Raw genomic sequence first — 18251 nt, 5'->3', positions numbered from 1 at the left:
AGCTTCTTTTGTAGTGCATGTTTTCTTGGTAGATATTGTTTGTTTGCATGGGATTCCTCATTGGATCATTTTAGATAGAGATCTAGTGTTTACTTTTGCACTATGGAAGTCTCTCCAGCATGCTTTGGGTGCATAGCTCAATTTCAGTTCAGCTTATCACCCAGAGACCAATGGTCAGACCAAGAGAGTAAATCAGGTTCTAGAGGATATTCTTTCCATGTATGTTATGGATAGGTAGGTGAAGTGGGAGGACTATTTGTACCTTGTTGAGTTTGCATACAATAATGGGTATCATAGTTCTCTTGGCATGTCACCTTTTCAGGCCTTGTACGGTAGACCATGTCGTACCCCTTTGAGTTGGGATCATTTAGAGGACCGAGTTCTTTTGAATCTAGACATGCTTCAAGATATGGAGTAGCAGGTTGTTCGCATTAGGGAGCATTTGGTTACTGCCTAGGATAGGCAGAAGAAGTATGCAGATGCCCATAGGTTGGATTGTCACTTTTCTGTTGGTGATAGGGTGTTTTTGTGAGTGCGTCCAAGGAAGAGCCCCATCCATTATGGGAAATGCTCTAAGTTGGCACCACATTTTGTTGGACCTTTTGAGATCCTTGAGAGGATTGGTCCTATTTTTTATTGACTAGTGTTGCCACCTAGCCTGTCGTGCATCCATGATGTTTTTCATGTTTCTGTTTTGCGGTAGTATATTATATATGTGACCCATGTTCTTGATTGGGATTCTTTATATGTAGTAGATGGGTGGCTTACTTTGGAGCCTATTTGTATCCTATAGTAGTGGAGGCTAACCTTAAAAGGTTGGGACATCAAGCAGGTAAGGGTCCAATGGAACTCGAGTGATGAGACCTCTATGTCTTTGGAAGATGCTACATGATTGAGGGGATTGTACCCCTACTTTTTTGCTGGCTTCCAAGAGTAAGCCTATGCTAGTGGGGGAGGATGTAGTGCCTCTCATGTTTGCAGTCTATACCTTGTTATTTTGATTCAAGAGATATTTGGTACTCTTATTATATGTACTTTGAGATGACCTAAGGGTTGGATGTTATCCTTTGATTTGGTACCATAGATGTTATTCTGCTACATTGTTCAGTTTATCATATTTGCATGTTCATGCTATTTTGAGATGACAGTAGATCTATGATGATATCTGGTTATATGGTTTATGTACACATATTTGTTGGTTATGTTATGTGATGGATTTTTATGCTATAGTTATTTACTTTATTCTTATATTTTTACACTTTTTGCAAATGTGAGTGATGTAAATGGATTAAATAGATATTTTAATACATGTTTCTTTGGCTATGATATTATATGCAATTGCACTTGACCGTGTATTTTTGTGTGCAGGAATTATATCCCCAGTAGTGGCACGTGGAGATAGTGATTCAGCTATTCATATTTTGCCAATTTCATCCCTGTATGGTTGACATATCCTTATTTAATTGTTTTTAATTAAAGCCTTTCAGTGATTAGTAAATCCGAACTCATCTGCACTATGTTATTAGACTAGTGAATGTGTTTATGCATTTAGAAGTTTGCATTTGTCATGAAAGTGTTTAGTGATTTTCTGTTATTTTGGGTTTTCAAGTTTTAAATCTTTTCAGATTTAATTTCTAGCAGTTTTTCCTTAGGTGAAATTTCATTACGAATAATAACCTATTTTGTTTGAATTGATTCAGAGTCTAACTACTCTAGCTGGCTATTTTCCATAATCGATTATTCACTCAAAAATGAATAAGTATTGGAAAAGTGGATTTGTTATTCACTTCTCACATTTTAGAAATAGAATTTGAGAGCAACTTTGAGAAATCCTCTTCTAAAGAATTGGCTTTTTATGGGAATTTCACAAGATCGGTCTCGTTGGATTTGGCTCAGGAAAACCTTGCTTTGCCATTGCTTTCAGTAGATTCAGTAGGCTATTTGTTTTATTTGGCTATCTTCAATAGTTGTCCCTTTGTTGACAGGTAGGGCTCTCCCATTTTATTACTTTTACTTTGTTTCAGCTTCTGTTTCTTTTAGCAGTATGTTAGGAGGCTGAGAACTAGTGTTCCCCTCCGTCTCTGTATGTTGGTTCTGCCCAGTTGGTCAGGTATGAACATTTTCGCTATTTTTGAAATGGGGGTTTGGGTTTTTGACTTGTTATGCTAGTCGTTTTTGCATATGGTGTCCAATTTCAATTATTTTTAGATTTTTGGAGTTTTTGCACCCAAAGGCTAAATGGGTTTTAATTTGAAATTTTTTCTAAAATTTGAAGTTTTTACCTCATTTTGTGTGCTTCCCTTTTTTCTTAGGTTTTCTCAGCACAATGTGGTTCATGGACCTGGATGATCTATTTGGATATCTGTCAGACCACTTTTGCACCTTTTGTTGCATTGGGATGTGTGCAGCATCCATCATCCCAATTTTGTTTTCGGTGGATTGACTTTTTGTTTGGGTTTTCATCTAGTCCTTTGTTATGATCTTCATGATGGTAGTGTGCCACACACGAGTACCTGTGTGTACATTGTTGGATGACTTGTGAGTCTTAATCTTCCATGGTATTTTCTGGAATTGTGACCATTAGGGTTGGGTTGGGAATTTGCATGCCTACGGGCACTCATTGTTAGATGAGCATGGGTAGGGTAGGGTAGCATAAGGAGGGGGCTTCTATCTTGCAGCCCGGTGATCATGATGCCATGGGTTGGGAGAGGAACTTTTACATACGTGATAACTAAAGAAAATATTGGGTGGTAATAAAACTTAAGATAATAAAATGTGTGAGCACTCGATTAAGTTTGAGGACACAATGTGTGAGCACCCATTTAAGTTTGAGGACACACGATCTAAGCTTGGGCTTCTAGATGCCAAGTGACTCTCCATGATGTTAGCCCTTGCATAGTAGCTCATTGAGATGTCTGACCAGGACCGATAGTTATGCATTGTCTTTTTCTTGGGTTTAGTCATCATACTGCTTGGCGTGAGTGTTAGCCATGAATGTTTGCTTTGTGTGTGGTTGTGGTTGGTTCATTATCTCCATTAGCATGGTAGGTGTGGACCTATGGATGCCACATGGTTGGGAGGCATAGCTACCTTCACTACTACTAGGGACTGGTGTACAAAGATGATCTTGTATCCTAGTGTGACCGTTGCTAGAGGTGTTCACTTGGTACTTTGGTTTACGGAGTATGCTTTCTTGTGATTTATGCTTTCATTGGGATGTTGCTTATCATGTTTAGATGATGTTAGTTTTTATGCATTTCATATTATGATGACTAGCATGTGGTAGGCGATGTTATCTACTTCATAGGATTATCATCTACTTTACTACTAGCATGTTAGATTTCCTTTGCTTTTTGTAGCATGTTTAGTAGTGACATTTTCATTATGATAGTACCGATGATTTGATCAGTAGCTTGGGAATCTTACATGTGGGGGATGGCTAGGGCTCACGATGGTCTAATGACACTATTATGGTTGGGAGGAATGGTGTACTTAGTTTTTTATTTATGTTTAAATGCAATGTTGCTTTCAATTTTCTGTGGTGTTTCTTTCTATTATTTCCTTCGATGTTGATTAGATGTTTAGGTTCTAGCTTTCCATCTTTCTATTTATGTCAAATGTTATTGCTTTGAAATGTGAATCCGGTACTCCCTGGTGTGGAGGAACTTTGTTTCATAGTTTCCTTAGCTTTTTCTTGTGTTTTTTGTTTGTGTGCTGATTTAAGATCTCGCACGAGATTGCACTTTCTCATGTGAGAATGCAAGTCTTTGCATGACACGGTGGGTTTCTTCGTACGGAACCCAACATCAGTTTATGTAGTTGGAGTGCACTTCCTCACACAAAAATGCAATTCTTCATGTAGCACTATGCACTTCTTCGCACGAGAATCTGGTATTTTGTGCCTTTGCGTGAAAAATAGGGGCTATCTAGGGTTGTCAAAGAAAAGTTTGGAAATTGGTTTTGGACACCCTTTTAGGTTTTACACCTTCCTAGTTCAAAATAGATTTTCTAGGGGTTTAAAATATATCATTTAAGTATAAATTGACATATATTTAATTTCTTATATTATACTTAAGATATGTTTTAATGTATACAATAATTCATTTGAGATAGGTTCCAGACCTCTATGGGCTAAGATAAAGATTCTAGGAAATTTCAAGGCTTTAGAAATTCAGACTTAGCCAAATTTTAGGGCTTCAAGATTTCATCCTTAGCCAATTTTTAGGAATTTGCTTTTTTCTTTCAGCTTGGTTGATCTCTTATGTTTTATTGGTTATGTTTTAGTCAGTGGTGATGTTTGGAGATCTGTTGGTGTTGGTTGTTTGATAGTCTTTCATTGTGATCTTTTTGATCTGTGTAGGTTGTTATCATGTGCACCTACACTTGGTTTTTTTTTTTTTTAAATATATCTTTCTTGTATTTCATCCTTGTTTCCAAGGATCTCTAGGCGGGGCATTACACCATATGGCAGTGATGTGGCGAGTGCCAGACAAATGATGACATGTCAATGATGGGGCAATTAGAAAGGCCAATAAAATGATGACATGTGGTAGTGTGTCAAGTGACAAGTGGACCAATCAGAGGGTTCCACATGGTGCCCACATGTGATATGATGTGGTAGACCCCAACCAATGGCATGTTTCCATGTGGCATAGATGGTCAAATAGGTTTGACCTAGATTGGGTTTTGGAGGGAAATACATAGTCATAAATACTATTTTTTATTATTATTTCTCAAATTCTAAATGTGTAAGATGTTTTAAAACCTTTTGAGGTTTTATTCTATAGTTTTGACTTAGAAAGGTTTTAAATTTTTGCATAAAATATTTACCAACCTATGAGGCCATTCCAGGGACCTAAACTTCAAAATGATATTCTGGGCATTTTTTATATGTGAATATAGCACTATTATATATCACCAGAACCAAGAGAGAATGAAATTTCCATTTTTGGAGTTTGTTTCTACATAGGAAGTCATTGGTTCAAGTTATTCAATATTTTGTCTTAGGTATCCATTTTTTAGTTTCATTTAGTTGGGGTATTTCAAATTTGATGTATGATGAAATGGTGAACTAGATGAACATCAAAGGCATTATGAATGCAGTTAGGGGTGGATTTTTTCACCTCCAAGTTAGTTCAGTGGATGGATTATCAGTGTTTCAAATGCATTTTAGATATTTTGGCAAACTAAGGGTTTTCATCATTAAGGAAGAGATATTTGCAAGTTTGTTACAAACAATGATGAGAATCATATCAGATTTTAGTTGTAGAAAGAGGAGAGACATTTTGCAATAGTAGGGAATGAAGATTCAAGTGGACATATATCACTTCTAGATCAAATCTGGGATTACATTCTTTCCTAAATCTATCTCTTTCTAATTCATTTTAAGGGTTCCAATTTTTTAGTTTTCTCAGTATTGTGAGACTAGGGTTCTAGTTTTTGATATATTTTCATGACTGCAATACCATTTTTTAGCATATTTCTCTTGTATTAACAATAGTAGTTAAGCTAATATAGATAGATCTGATCTACTTAGTTGTTTTATTAATTGTTTACATGCATCTTGAATGTATAGTTTCAAAGAAATGAATACAATAAGAAAGAATCTTCTTAGTGTCATTATGATTCTCATCTCCAAATTCTATAATCTACAATGTTTTGAGGTTTAGGGACAAATAACTTAGACCTTTTTGCATCCCCTTAAGGTTGTATGGCTGATGCATTTAGTTGTTGGAATGAAGAGCCAAGTAAATGCTTGATGTATTTGATAGGGTTGTCGATTATTTAAGAAGGATACTTCATGAAATAAAGGTCTTTATGAACATGATATCTGATTCACAAAGTGATAAGATAGATCTAATATCTTGATGTATCGAATATGCCAGTGATATCATAGATGTATGGGTATGATTTGTGGAATTTTCCAATAGATAAGGCACTAGTCAGAATAGGATCAACTTGTTCTTACTGTTGCATATTTGGGGATTTTTTGAAATCAACAATTATAATCACCCATTTCTCTTTTTCTTTAAGATCTAAAAGGATGCCCTCACTTAGCTTATCAATTTCCTAGTTCATGTCATAGCTATTTCATGTCTATGATCTTTACATAAGTACAAAAGATATAAGGTTTTAATCTACTTTGTTTAGATTTAGTATATGCTTTGAATACGAGTACGATATGAAGAATCTAGTAGGTCTACCTACCTAGGTTTTCCAAAACTTGAAGTAGAAGAAGGGTCTAGCCTTATAGTTGGCTCGGCGTTTGAAAGGATATGTTGTAGATGGGAAGTAGCTACCCCTAGATGTATCCTATTCTCATTCGGGTAATTTGAAACCATGATGTTTCAAAACACCAAAAAATTCCACATCTTCATAATGTTAAATAATAAACTCTTAACTGATGTGATGTCACATAGAAGGCTATGAAGTATGTTTCGTTGCTTCCTGGGTCTCCATGGTAAAAAAAATTGTATGGTGGTGAAGTAGAGATAAATGATTAATGCAACATCTCAAGGTGAATATAGTTGTTCAACAAATAAGCTAGGAAGTAGCAATGAGGTTATGGTAACCATGTTCACGTTGTTACAACCAAGACTAGTGGAAGTTATGGAGCCACTAAGAAGTGGAGAAAAGGGTTGATAATGGCATCGCTACTTAAGTGTTGAAGGCAAAAATAGAAAGAAAAATGCATTTCCAAGCTGGCACTGAATGGTGATTTGGAAGTATGAGTGATGTAAACTTTGAATGCAAGGCATCTTTTGAAGCACTGAAATAAATTCATGCATGTTGTTTTAATGTCTTTAATGCTCTCTTTGACTCGTAGAAAGGAAATAAAAGGTAAAAAGGACAAGAATTTTGTCACCAATTGAAGAGTGTTTGAAATTATAGAGAGGAATTGGGTTATAGAGGAAATATTAGCAAGAAAAATTTGGTAATAGTGTGATATATTAAAACAATGGCACAAAAAGAGGGAGAATTGATTACACAGGTTCAAATTGAAGAAGCTTCATCAAGTTCTTCAAAGACCAAAAGTCCTAGCCATTTTTCTAATGAATGGTTAGACTTTTTTCCAAGTTCATCAAATATTTAATCTACAAATGCTCATGCTTTCATAGATCAGTATAGTTTTTGTAGAGATGTAGAGGTGTCAAATAGAAATGGGAATGAATTATTTTTGTTCTTTTATAACAATAGCTTATGTAAGGTCCCTATATCAAACCCTTGGAATAGAAATTTGTGAAAGATGATTATGTTTGAGGTCTTTGTTGATGTTGATTTGTTGAAGACACTAATCAAAGGATACAATCATGTTAGTCATGCATTCCACAAAAAGGAAAGAAGTATTCTTTGTGTTTTGGATAAGGAGACTTTTATTGAGGCTTTCAAGTTAGGGGGACCTATATCATTCCTTATTGACTTGGAAAAATTTGATGATGATTTTCAGAAGCACAAGAATTTCTACACTAAGAGGGGTATGTTAAGGCATAATCCAAAATTTATGAAGGAATAGGGAGACATACCAAAGAAAGTGAGAGATTGCATGCCTCTAAGGTACTTCAAAAGATACCTTTAGAATGTCGTCTTTGATCTAAACAAGGTCTTAGGTTTGGATGGGACTATGGATGCTTTCAGTGGACTCTACATCATGGCATTAAATATTCAAGATCCACATACCAACATTGGGTATGATTTTGTCACATACATAAAAAATCACATTCACGATGAGATTGTCTCTACTCAATAAGGAGAATTGGGAAAATTCAAATTTCATCATTGTTCTGTACTAATGCATTTGATTTTGTACAAGAATGTGGGGTATATTGACCCAAGTTTCATTGAGAAAATAGAAGAAAGAACTTGGAGAGAATTCGCTTATATAATGATAGCCTAGGATTTGGAAAAGGTTCTACCCTTACTCAGATTCTCTTTCCTTTTATGATGATTTTATTTACCTTATTTTAAATATGTTGGAGGTTGTAGTAGAGAGGATCCCTAGAAATGTTAGGAATTGCTTAAACCCTATAAGTGCTTTGACGAAGGAAAATAATTAGGGCATGATTTAGGAAGTGTTTTTCTATTGGAAAATTATACAATTATTAGGGTTTTTGGGTGCCCTCAGCCACCATGTTTCTTTCCTAGATTTGTTCTAGAAAGGTTAGGAATTGTTGATTTTTTGGCAATTAATATCTACAAATAAGGAGTATTTGGGCCCTACTATTAGGAAGGGAACATTTTTGTGTAGAACTTCCAAGTGTGGAGATTTTGAAATTGGTAAGAATGCAACTGAAGAGACCTATGCATTCCTTAGAAATTTCAAATTGCCAACTACTCCTACAAGGACATATAATCCTTTTGATGTTGTTTGGGATGCTCTTAAGAAAATGAGGGGTATAACCTGCCCTTGAGTAAAACATAATGGGAAGAGGACATCATTTTTTATCTTCTAGATGAAAATATATATAGAGATAGGAAAATAAAATGGAGAGAAATAATGGTTTTTAGAGAACAAATGAAGAGAATAGACCCATATTTTAAGGGTTTCTGCCATGAACAAGAATACTGGCCTAGATTCGATAAGTGTATTGAGAATTTTGATGAAATTATAGCCCAAATTCTTGAAGTAATAAAGAATAGAGTAAACCTTGAATATCCTAAGCTACAATATTATACTAGAAGTGGATGATGATGAGGAGAAGCCTAAAAGATCAGCATGGGCTTAGAGAGGTAGGAAGAAATAGAAAATGGTTTAGATTCCTCAAAAGGCAAGGGAGAAAGCCTTATAGGTTATACCAAGGGGTAGTCAATATTGCAATGATACAAGGTGAAGACTTTTGATGGCATAGACCATTGAGGATGAGCATAGGCCATTGAGGATGAACAAAGGCCACAGAAAATAGAGTTGGAAGTTATGATGATATATGACAGGATCATACAAGCTAAAAAAATTATGAAAGATGACAATTTCATAAAAATAGAAGAGCTAGAGAGCTTCCTTTCAAAATAAAGAAAAATGAAGTAACATTGCAATTAAAACCAGGTGACTCCAATGAAAAGGTAGCAAAGATGGTCAAAAGGCTTCATGAGTATGATCCTAATAGTGAAACTTTAACTATAAAGGAGGCAAGAGAGCTGATAAAGAGAAGTGGAAATATTTCTAGGATGGGAAATCAACCCTTCATTTTTACTTAACTAAATGAGAAGATAGAAGAAAGTTAATTTCTTTCTAGGATGTGAATCAACATGGAGAATTGAGAGGATCTTATTAGAATATTGATACACAGACCATGGCAATGGATCTTAGCTCTAGCAAATGAAAAGCCAACCCTCATGGAAGTTAGAGATTCCCCTAGTTGGAATATAATTTTCTAGAATGTTCATTCTACATCCAGTGATTAGATTTATGGATTCATAACTTTAGCATCATTGTTGGGAAAGAATAAAATTGATGTGTTAAAAGAGCAACTATATACATCTTTTGAGAGATATGTAGATACAAGGAAGTAGTATGAGAAGGTGATGAAAAAGACATATGTTTTAGAGAAAATAAATCTCCATTTGGAGGATGAGGTGAAAACATGGAAAAGTATTGCTAAGTCTATTATTGAGGTTGAAGACAAAGGTGTACAAATAGATGATTATGCATCAAGTACAAGTGATATAGTAGGCCAACCCATGGCCATTGCTGAGGGAGAGCTAGAATCAAGTAAAGAGACATAAATTAGAACAATGCAAAAATTGTTGATTCATAAGATAGGCTCTTTGAAACACTCCTTGTAGAATGTACACAATAGCTACATTGTTTTTCAAGGAGTTGAATTTTAGTGTTTGGAAATAATTTCATTTTTATCCCCTCTATTCACAACATGGCTTCTATAATCACATTTTTTTGAAAATCTTATACCAGTGATGACACAAAAGAAGGATTTACCCAAGGGATTAATTATCCTTATTAGAAAATTGATTTATAAAGTTCAATAATTAAATGCTTTTTTCCTAGGGAAAATTATAACTAATCTAGAATAAAATGAAAATAATTGCCATAGGGACTCCCAGCTTTGTGCCTACCATCATCAATGAAAATGGAAATGTGAAGGAGTAGTAGGAATGGTCATCCTCTTTTGATGACATTTTGAATCATATAAGATTTATTGCATAATGTAACAATGAGACATATATTATGGAAGTATATGATATGATTGATTTATTGTATAAAATAAAACCAGAGATGGGAAAGGTCATTGTAGAAAATAAAGGTTGTAATAGATGAAAAATGGAACAAGTACCTTGACAAAATGAACCCAATTAGAGATGCCAACTGGCCATACATTGATACTGATATTCCGATCTGGGAGGTCATAGATGGTGTAAAGGTCTTATGTGACTAATAAGTTAGAAAAGTAACTAAGGTTATTCATGGGAAGTAGTTAGAAATCATAGCTAAATGGTAGAAAAGAAAAAATAGAGAAAATACGATGATTATAACAAGTTATTAAATTGTACATATGCTTATCTTGGAAACACCTGCAGTACCTAAAGATTAGTCACCACCTGTAAGTTTTGGAACTATTTCCCATCTCCCATCCAAGTAAAAAGAATTTTTTGCAAGAGAAAGTAACTGATCTCTTTGTAATTATTTTTGAATCAAAGTTTGACAAGTGTCCTCCCATCTGTATCTTTTAAGCAATCCTTGTTTTATAAAAGTATTTCCAAGATATGGAGTGAGATTCTAAATTTTGTTTTCTTTTAGTAATAATCCTATTCTGCAATTGGTCCAAATTTTTGTGTTAATTGTATGTTGTTTCAAATTTTATTTCAAGAATAAAGGTGATGAATGAATCAAATACTTGTTAGATCTTGAGTTAAATTTTGAGTCTTATATCAGAGACATGTACCATTCTCAAGAGGATTAATACAAAAGAGGAATTACTGAATATATGTGTCCTCATTTTCTATCTCCTTTTTCATATATTTGTCATTCTGAGATTGAATGAGCAAAGTTCATTTCATTTATTGTAGCTTGGATAGGTTGTATAACAATTCTATTTTTTTGCTTTTAATTCAAGCAATTAAGTAAATGCTCATGTGAATTGACAAGGTTTCTAAGTATATAGGAGGGATATCATACGAATGGGATTTGGGGTTAATAGTTGATATGTTTAGTTGTAATTCAATTAAATAGATCAAAATTCACTAATATGACTCTATGTAACAATGGATAAGATAGTGATCATTAGCTAGGATGCAAATTGAAGCAGGCATTTACTAGCACAAATCATTTTAAATCAAATCAATATCTCAATTTTGTAACAAAAAATTATAGGTCGGTCATACACTTATTATATTAGCTTTTGAATCTATAATTAGCTGTTATAATTTAACTATTGATTTCAATTCCAAGAAGATTAAGAGGTTGAGTTTGCTTTAAAAGAATGTCTAATGTGAAAACATGTAGAAATGATGAAATCCTTAGGTAAACCTGTCTTGGTTAACAGAGCCTAAAGTGTAGGAATCACTATTGCTTCATTAGTTGGTCTAGATCTGAATGGGTTTTGCTAAAAATGGGAAGTAGCTAATCCCTAGGTGTACCTTTTATTTTGTATTCTGGTGTTATTTTAGATCTATGGATTTAAACACCAACACACCTTTGTCAATAGTAGTCACATTCTTGACATAATTATGCATAGCTCTACAATCATACGGCCAAGGTCTACCAAGCAATAAGTGACAACTACTCATGTCCACAATATCACACAACACTTGATTCTTATCCTGTCCAATTTGAAAATCAACAAGACATTTCTCACTCACTTTCGAAGCATGTTCATCTTATAGCCAGCCAATCCTATAAGGACAAGGATGTTCCATTTTCTTCAAACCAAGTTTCTAAACCATCTCCTCAGAAACAAGGTCATCCATACTACCACCATCCACAATTACATTGCATATTTTACCACTAGACTTAGAATGAGTCTTGAAGAAATTACTCATTTGATAAGGTTCCAGTGCTCTCTTACTGAACAATACTCATTGAGCCAAAAAATTCTCCCCTTTCAGCTCAGGTTCATTGACATGGTCCTCAATTTCATTCACCACAACAACTCTCCTATCACTAATCTTCTATGAACACTCAAAAGATTTGTGTCCTTCTCCTCCATAATGAAAAAATGTACCTTTAGATTGACCTCTACCTATTCTTTTCTTCTACTCAACAGGTTTGATTCACCTTCTGGACTCAATTTATCCTTTTCTGAGTGATCTTGCTTCTCTTTCCCATGGGAATTACCTTGATTTCTTCTCATCAGCTTATCTTTAGCCTTTAAAGAATATTGATAACCATCTTCAACCAAAGCAATATTCAGCATCTGAATCTCATCTTGAATATTGAATGTCAAACTATTAATGTATTAAGCCACCTTCTCCTTAGGAAACTCTCTGTGCCCAAACCAAATTGTTAACTTGTAGAAATCCTCAATATAGTCCTTCACAAACATATCCTTTTGTTTCAAATTCTACAACCACTTAAATAACTAAAGTTCATAATCAGTAGGAATGAACTTAGCCTTTAGTATTGTAACCATCAATCTCCACCAAATGATCTTCATTTTACCTTCCTCTTCTCTATCTCTTTACAATTCCTTCCACCATAAAGTAGCATGTCTTTTCAACTTACTTTGTGCTAACCGCACTTTGAGTAGATCTCCAATATCCTCTAACTCAAAGTAGTCTTCCAATTCACCAATGCAATCAATTAGGTCTTCAAGATTCAAAGTATCTGACAAATTAGAAACATTCATTTTATGCTTCAACTTCAACTAAGTGTCAGATCTAGCAAACTAACTAGCCCTATCTCCCATAGGTCTCTCCATGTGATTAGTTCTATCTTCACCACTAGATTTAGCAATCTCAAAGTCTTTAGCAACTTCCTCATAACCATGTTTATTACCCACATGCCAAGGTACACTAGCTATAGCCCTCATGATCTAATTCTTCATCAACTTCATCTCAAATCTAAAATCTATTTTGACCTATTCCAAGATCCTTGCTTCCACAACATCACAAAAATCTTATATCACCATAGGGTCCAATCTTCTCAAAGGCATCTTCCAAGATCTTTATAAACCCAAGAAACAAATTCACAAGATCAACCAGATCCAACCTCACTTTGATAACCTTCACCCCAAGTCCTAGTGCATATAGCCTCAACGTTGACAATATGTCTACACACTAAGGAAAATTTGTTTTGATGTCATTTGATGTAGTGCAAAGTAGGAGGATCCTCAATGGAGATGTCCTAGCCCCTAGTAATTAACCATGCAATAGAAACACAACACAAGATTTGATACCAAAATCAACTCTTTATTCATAAAATAATTGATTACATGAAATGTGTTGGGTTGTAAGGCCTTCTAGGTTATAGCCAAATATAGAGAAATTAATAGTTCTACAAAATCCCTCAAGATCCAACCCAAATCCTAGCTATTTCAGATCTGTAACACAATAGAACTCTAGTGGAAACCTCGAGCAAGATCTAAACCTATACTTGCAAGCCACTAAGAAATCTCCTTGTTTCTCAAGCGTAGCTACTAGATCTTCTCAACTACTCCATGTTGAACTAAACAATAATTTTAAGACTCCACAAGCCCCTCTACTTATACCCAACTAAGCCACAATTCAGCCTAGCATGTTACAAATTAAATAAACCCTTATATTGAATACATATTTAAGCCACAAGTCAGCCTACAATAGATATTAAATACCAAATGCCTTAGAATTCTAACAACAACCATTAAATACACATAGGAAAAATAAACAAGACCTAAATACACTACTACATTTGGGCCAAAATTGTGATGGCAAGCTGTCACAATTACAATGGTAAGCCATTGTACAACCGACATCAAGAGGAATTGGCTCCCATCGAACGAGCATCAGACTTTTGCTATTGCAAGTTGTGACAACAAGGGCAACCATCACAATTTTGATGACCATAGGTGTCATAAATTCATACAACATACTAGCAAACCATTCATTTTCCTCACCATCACAATTGTGACAAAAATCTATCTAAGACACCATCATAATTGCAACATCTGTGCAAAAAAAATGCTATATGCACCACAAAAAGTCATCAGAAACTTCTGTTATAATTGAGATGGTCATGTAGTAAGAATGTTTCAAAATTGCCAATTAGTGATTGGAATTATGATGGCATGTTGTATTAACAAAAAAATTTGTCAAAAAATGTTGAATAGTTATGATGTATTCATAGGTTAATATTGTCATGCAATCATAAGTTAATATTGAGCTTCACTTGGTTTCAATAATAGTTTAATATTCTCTACTAATAAGGGCCAACCGCGTGAAGGTGGAAGCTCATTTGGCCCCACCCAACCTCCCCCCTTACATCTAAATTCCCGATTAACATCTAAAATATTTAAGGATCAATGTTTAAATACAAAACTAACATCATTTTTCCATCTTTTGGTGCATGTCATTTTTCTGTCACATCCAAAAATGTAATACCCCCTCTAATAGTGGAATTAAATATTAATAGTTGAAAAATCTATAATTGATGAAATAATATGATGACGAATGTCATGAACCCATAATGGTAATTAAATAATGGAGATACAGATTGTTAACATCATAATGTTTTTGACACTTGAGTGCCAACACACTTAATCATATTTCATATTGGATGTCGAGTACATCATGCATGCCGAGTGAAGATTAGATGCCGAGTGAAGATTAGATGCCGAGTGAAGATCAGATACCGAGTGAAGATCAGATGCCGAGTGAAGATCAGATACCGAGCGAAGATCAGATGCCGAGTGAAGATCAGATGCTGAGTGAAGATCAGATACCGAGTTTTAACAAGTGTCGAATAACATAAGGTGTCGAGTAATACAATTTTGTTAAGGTGCTGAGCTATCTAGGGAACAGCATGTGCCGAGCATCAGCAATACTTCAGGAGCCGAGTAACTTAGTATATCAGCATAAGAGTTTGTAATTGCACAAACTATGATGCAAACAGTTTTTACTGCTAACATAAGGTAAATCTTGAAGGATTCAATGATGAGATTGAATCTTTTATTTTTCCTATGCAATTTTCATGTAGCCAATAAGAAAAATGCTAAAGGCATGCAACCAATCAACAAAAGATAAGTATTGAGCGGAAAATGAATATTGAATATGGATCATAGATCCATACCTAACCCTAAATCTTCAAATGTCTTTATAAGGAAGACAAAACTTCATTGTAAAAGGTAAGAGATGAGAGGTATGAGAAGATATACAAGGGTTCACAAGGAATTCTATTTTCAGAAGTGAGGATTATCAGATTACAAAAGGATCCAGATCAGAGAAAGCATAACAAGTGCCTGCAATCAGCAATCAAAGATTGTAATCAGTCAAGTTTATTGTACCTAATACTCTCTAGAAATTGTATTAGAATGAAAATCCTATGGTGATAGGTTAGCTTAACAGCTATTTTGATAAATCCTTTAACTAGGCGATAAAATCCTTTAACAGGGTAGCACTTCATGTTAAGTGTTTGAAAGCCTCTAACCATGTCACTATTGACACAGTGTAAAGCCTTTAACAGGGCAAACCATCAGAAGTGGCTGAACAATATTGCTACAGTAATTTTTGTGGGTATCATCCCCACCCCAGTTTTACCTTCTTATTCCTGGAGAGTTTTTAGGTTACCAAATTCTAGTGTTCAGTGTTATTGATGCATGTGTTTTGTTACATGTTTATTTGATGTATTTACATGCATGTAGTTTACTTTCAGTTAAAAGTTTTTGGCTAAAGTATGATACTTATGATTCACACCCCCCCCCCCCCCCTCTCATAAGTACTCTTTCCATATTTTAATATTCCAACAATTAGTATCAGAGCTTGATCCAGGTTCTCTTAAGGAAAAGCCTAATAGCTTGGAGGAAAAGATCTAAAGATGGAAGCTTTCAAACTTGGAAAGATCATTGAAAATCAGGAGGAATTCAAAAACAAGTTGAGAAACTCATTAAAAAAGAGGAAGGATCTAGCCATAGCTGAAAATGATATACACTACAAGGAGATTGATACCACCAACATATTTTTCAATGGAGACACTAAAGAGTTTGATGCAGCAATAGCAGAACTGATGGAGAAAAACAAAATTCAAGCAGAGGAGATAAGATCTCTCAAGATGGAACATAAATCACAGGCCATAATGATATGTGAAATTACTGAACACAAGAAAAGAGCAGTTGAAGACAAAGTGATGTTGGAAAATGATAAAAGAAATCTTGCAAACAGACTTGAAGAAAAATGTACTGAACTGACAAGGATCTCAAACATGCAGATGGATACACTTGCCCAAATGATGAACCTTCATAATGAACTCAATGTAAAGGATATTGAGATCTCTACCTTGAAGATGTAGAATAAAAAAATGCAGAATGAATTGAACAGAGAAAAAGAGGTAGCAGAGAATCTCAACAAATCAAGTGAAGCAATCAAGTATTTTGAACAGTTTCTGAAATCACCAAAATCTGTCCATGATACATCAGGACTAGGATACAATAGCACTGAAGTCGAAGAATCATCAAAAAGTGCTAAACAAAGAAGTGACAAAGGTAAGTATTCAAAACCCACTTGTCATTATTGTAATAAGAAGGGACATACAGCTATGTGTGCAGGAGTAGAAGACTCAATCAATCAAACATACCCAAAAGTTTCTATCACAAGTGCAACATGCAAGGACATATGACACAAAATTGCAGGTCCAATGTCACAAGGACTCAAATATTTGATGGACATTGTTATAATTGCAAAAAAGTATGAACATAGGGCATTTGAATGTAGATCAAAACCTATGTGGACATCAAATCAACCAGCAAAAATAGAAGGGAATGGAAGTCATTATCATTGGGATTACAACACTAGGTACAGTTGTCACTATTGTCAAGAATATGGACATATACCATAGAACTGTATAAGAACACATTTCAAAAGAAACTACAAAATATGGTTGAATCAAACTACATGTTTCAGTTGTTTGAAAATTGGTCATATCAACAGAAACTATCCTACAAGATCAAAGGCACCCAAGACTGAAGATTACAAAGGAAAACAAAAGATTGATGTTGAAAAGATAAGAGGGAAAATGAATAAGACTTGGAAAAAGAAGGAAGAGTGCAACACATCAAGTGGAGGGATCACTTCACCCAATGGGTCAACTGATCATACTTCATCAAACTAAGCACAAGAAGTACACAGGACTGATATACAAAGCTATATCATACATCAATCCCAAGAAAAAGAAGCTAAGCAAAGATAAATCTACATGAAACAAGATGTCAAGACAAAAACTAAATGTTGATACCGAGCTCCCAACATCGACCGAGCTAAAAATTGATGCCGAGTTGGATAACTCCAATAGAAATTGAGTAAAAGTGAAATATAGTGGAAGCCGAGTTAGGTCAAAATTTCTTCACAAGCCAAGTTGGCAGTTGAGCATTCAATGCGATGAAATTAGGGTATATTATCGCGATTTCAATTAGTTTTTCGCATCGCGAACAAGAAGCATAGGAGAAGAAAGAGAGTTGAGTGACTTCATAGCAAGAATCTAGCATTTCAACCAAATTGTAACCTCATTCAACATGTTTTTCATCGATCTAAAGGTATTTTTGTTTGTGCCGAGCTAAGTAGTTTTATACCCATTTGTTATATAAACCCTAGTTCACAAAAATGGTGTCAAGTTCAAAGAAAACCCAAGAAAAAGAGTCATTTGAAGTCCAGTTAGTTTCAAATGAAGTGAAGCAACCTGATTTCCACCCTATTCCCGAAGTTGCCTACAAAAATGACCCAGCCAGAGCTCTCTCCCACATTCTCCCAAAAGTGGTAATGGTTCAAGATGTGAGGAAATGTCACAATTGCAAGATAGGAGCTCTAGGAGACATGGAAATTAGACAAGCTTATGATAAACTATGTGTAGATGGAGTACTGAAAGAAGAATTTAAAATTGTTGAAAGGAAGGGTTTGACCCAAGTTTTAAGTTTTCCCACCATATTCAAAACTGAATGGATTAGACTTGTATTGAGCAAAATCCATGGTGGAAACTTGTGGTTAGAGGATATGCCCATCAAATTGACAAAGGAAATTATACATAGAGTAACAGGGTACCCAACCCTAGATCGGTACAAGACCCTAAGAAGTGAATCAAAGGAGGTCATTGAAAGGAATATTGGTGCGCAATGGAACAA

Source organism: Cupressus sempervirens, chromosome 7, assembly GCF_028749045.1.
Source record: "Cupressus sempervirens isolate cs-2001-9-10 chromosome 7, ASM2874904v1, whole genome shotgun sequence".
In the NCBI taxonomy this organism is placed as follows: Eukaryota; Viridiplantae; Streptophyta; class Pinopsida; order Cupressales; family Cupressaceae; genus Cupressus; species Cupressus sempervirens.
The sequence above is the reverse complement of the archived record's forward strand: the minus strand, read 5'-3'. Positions refer to the sequence as shown.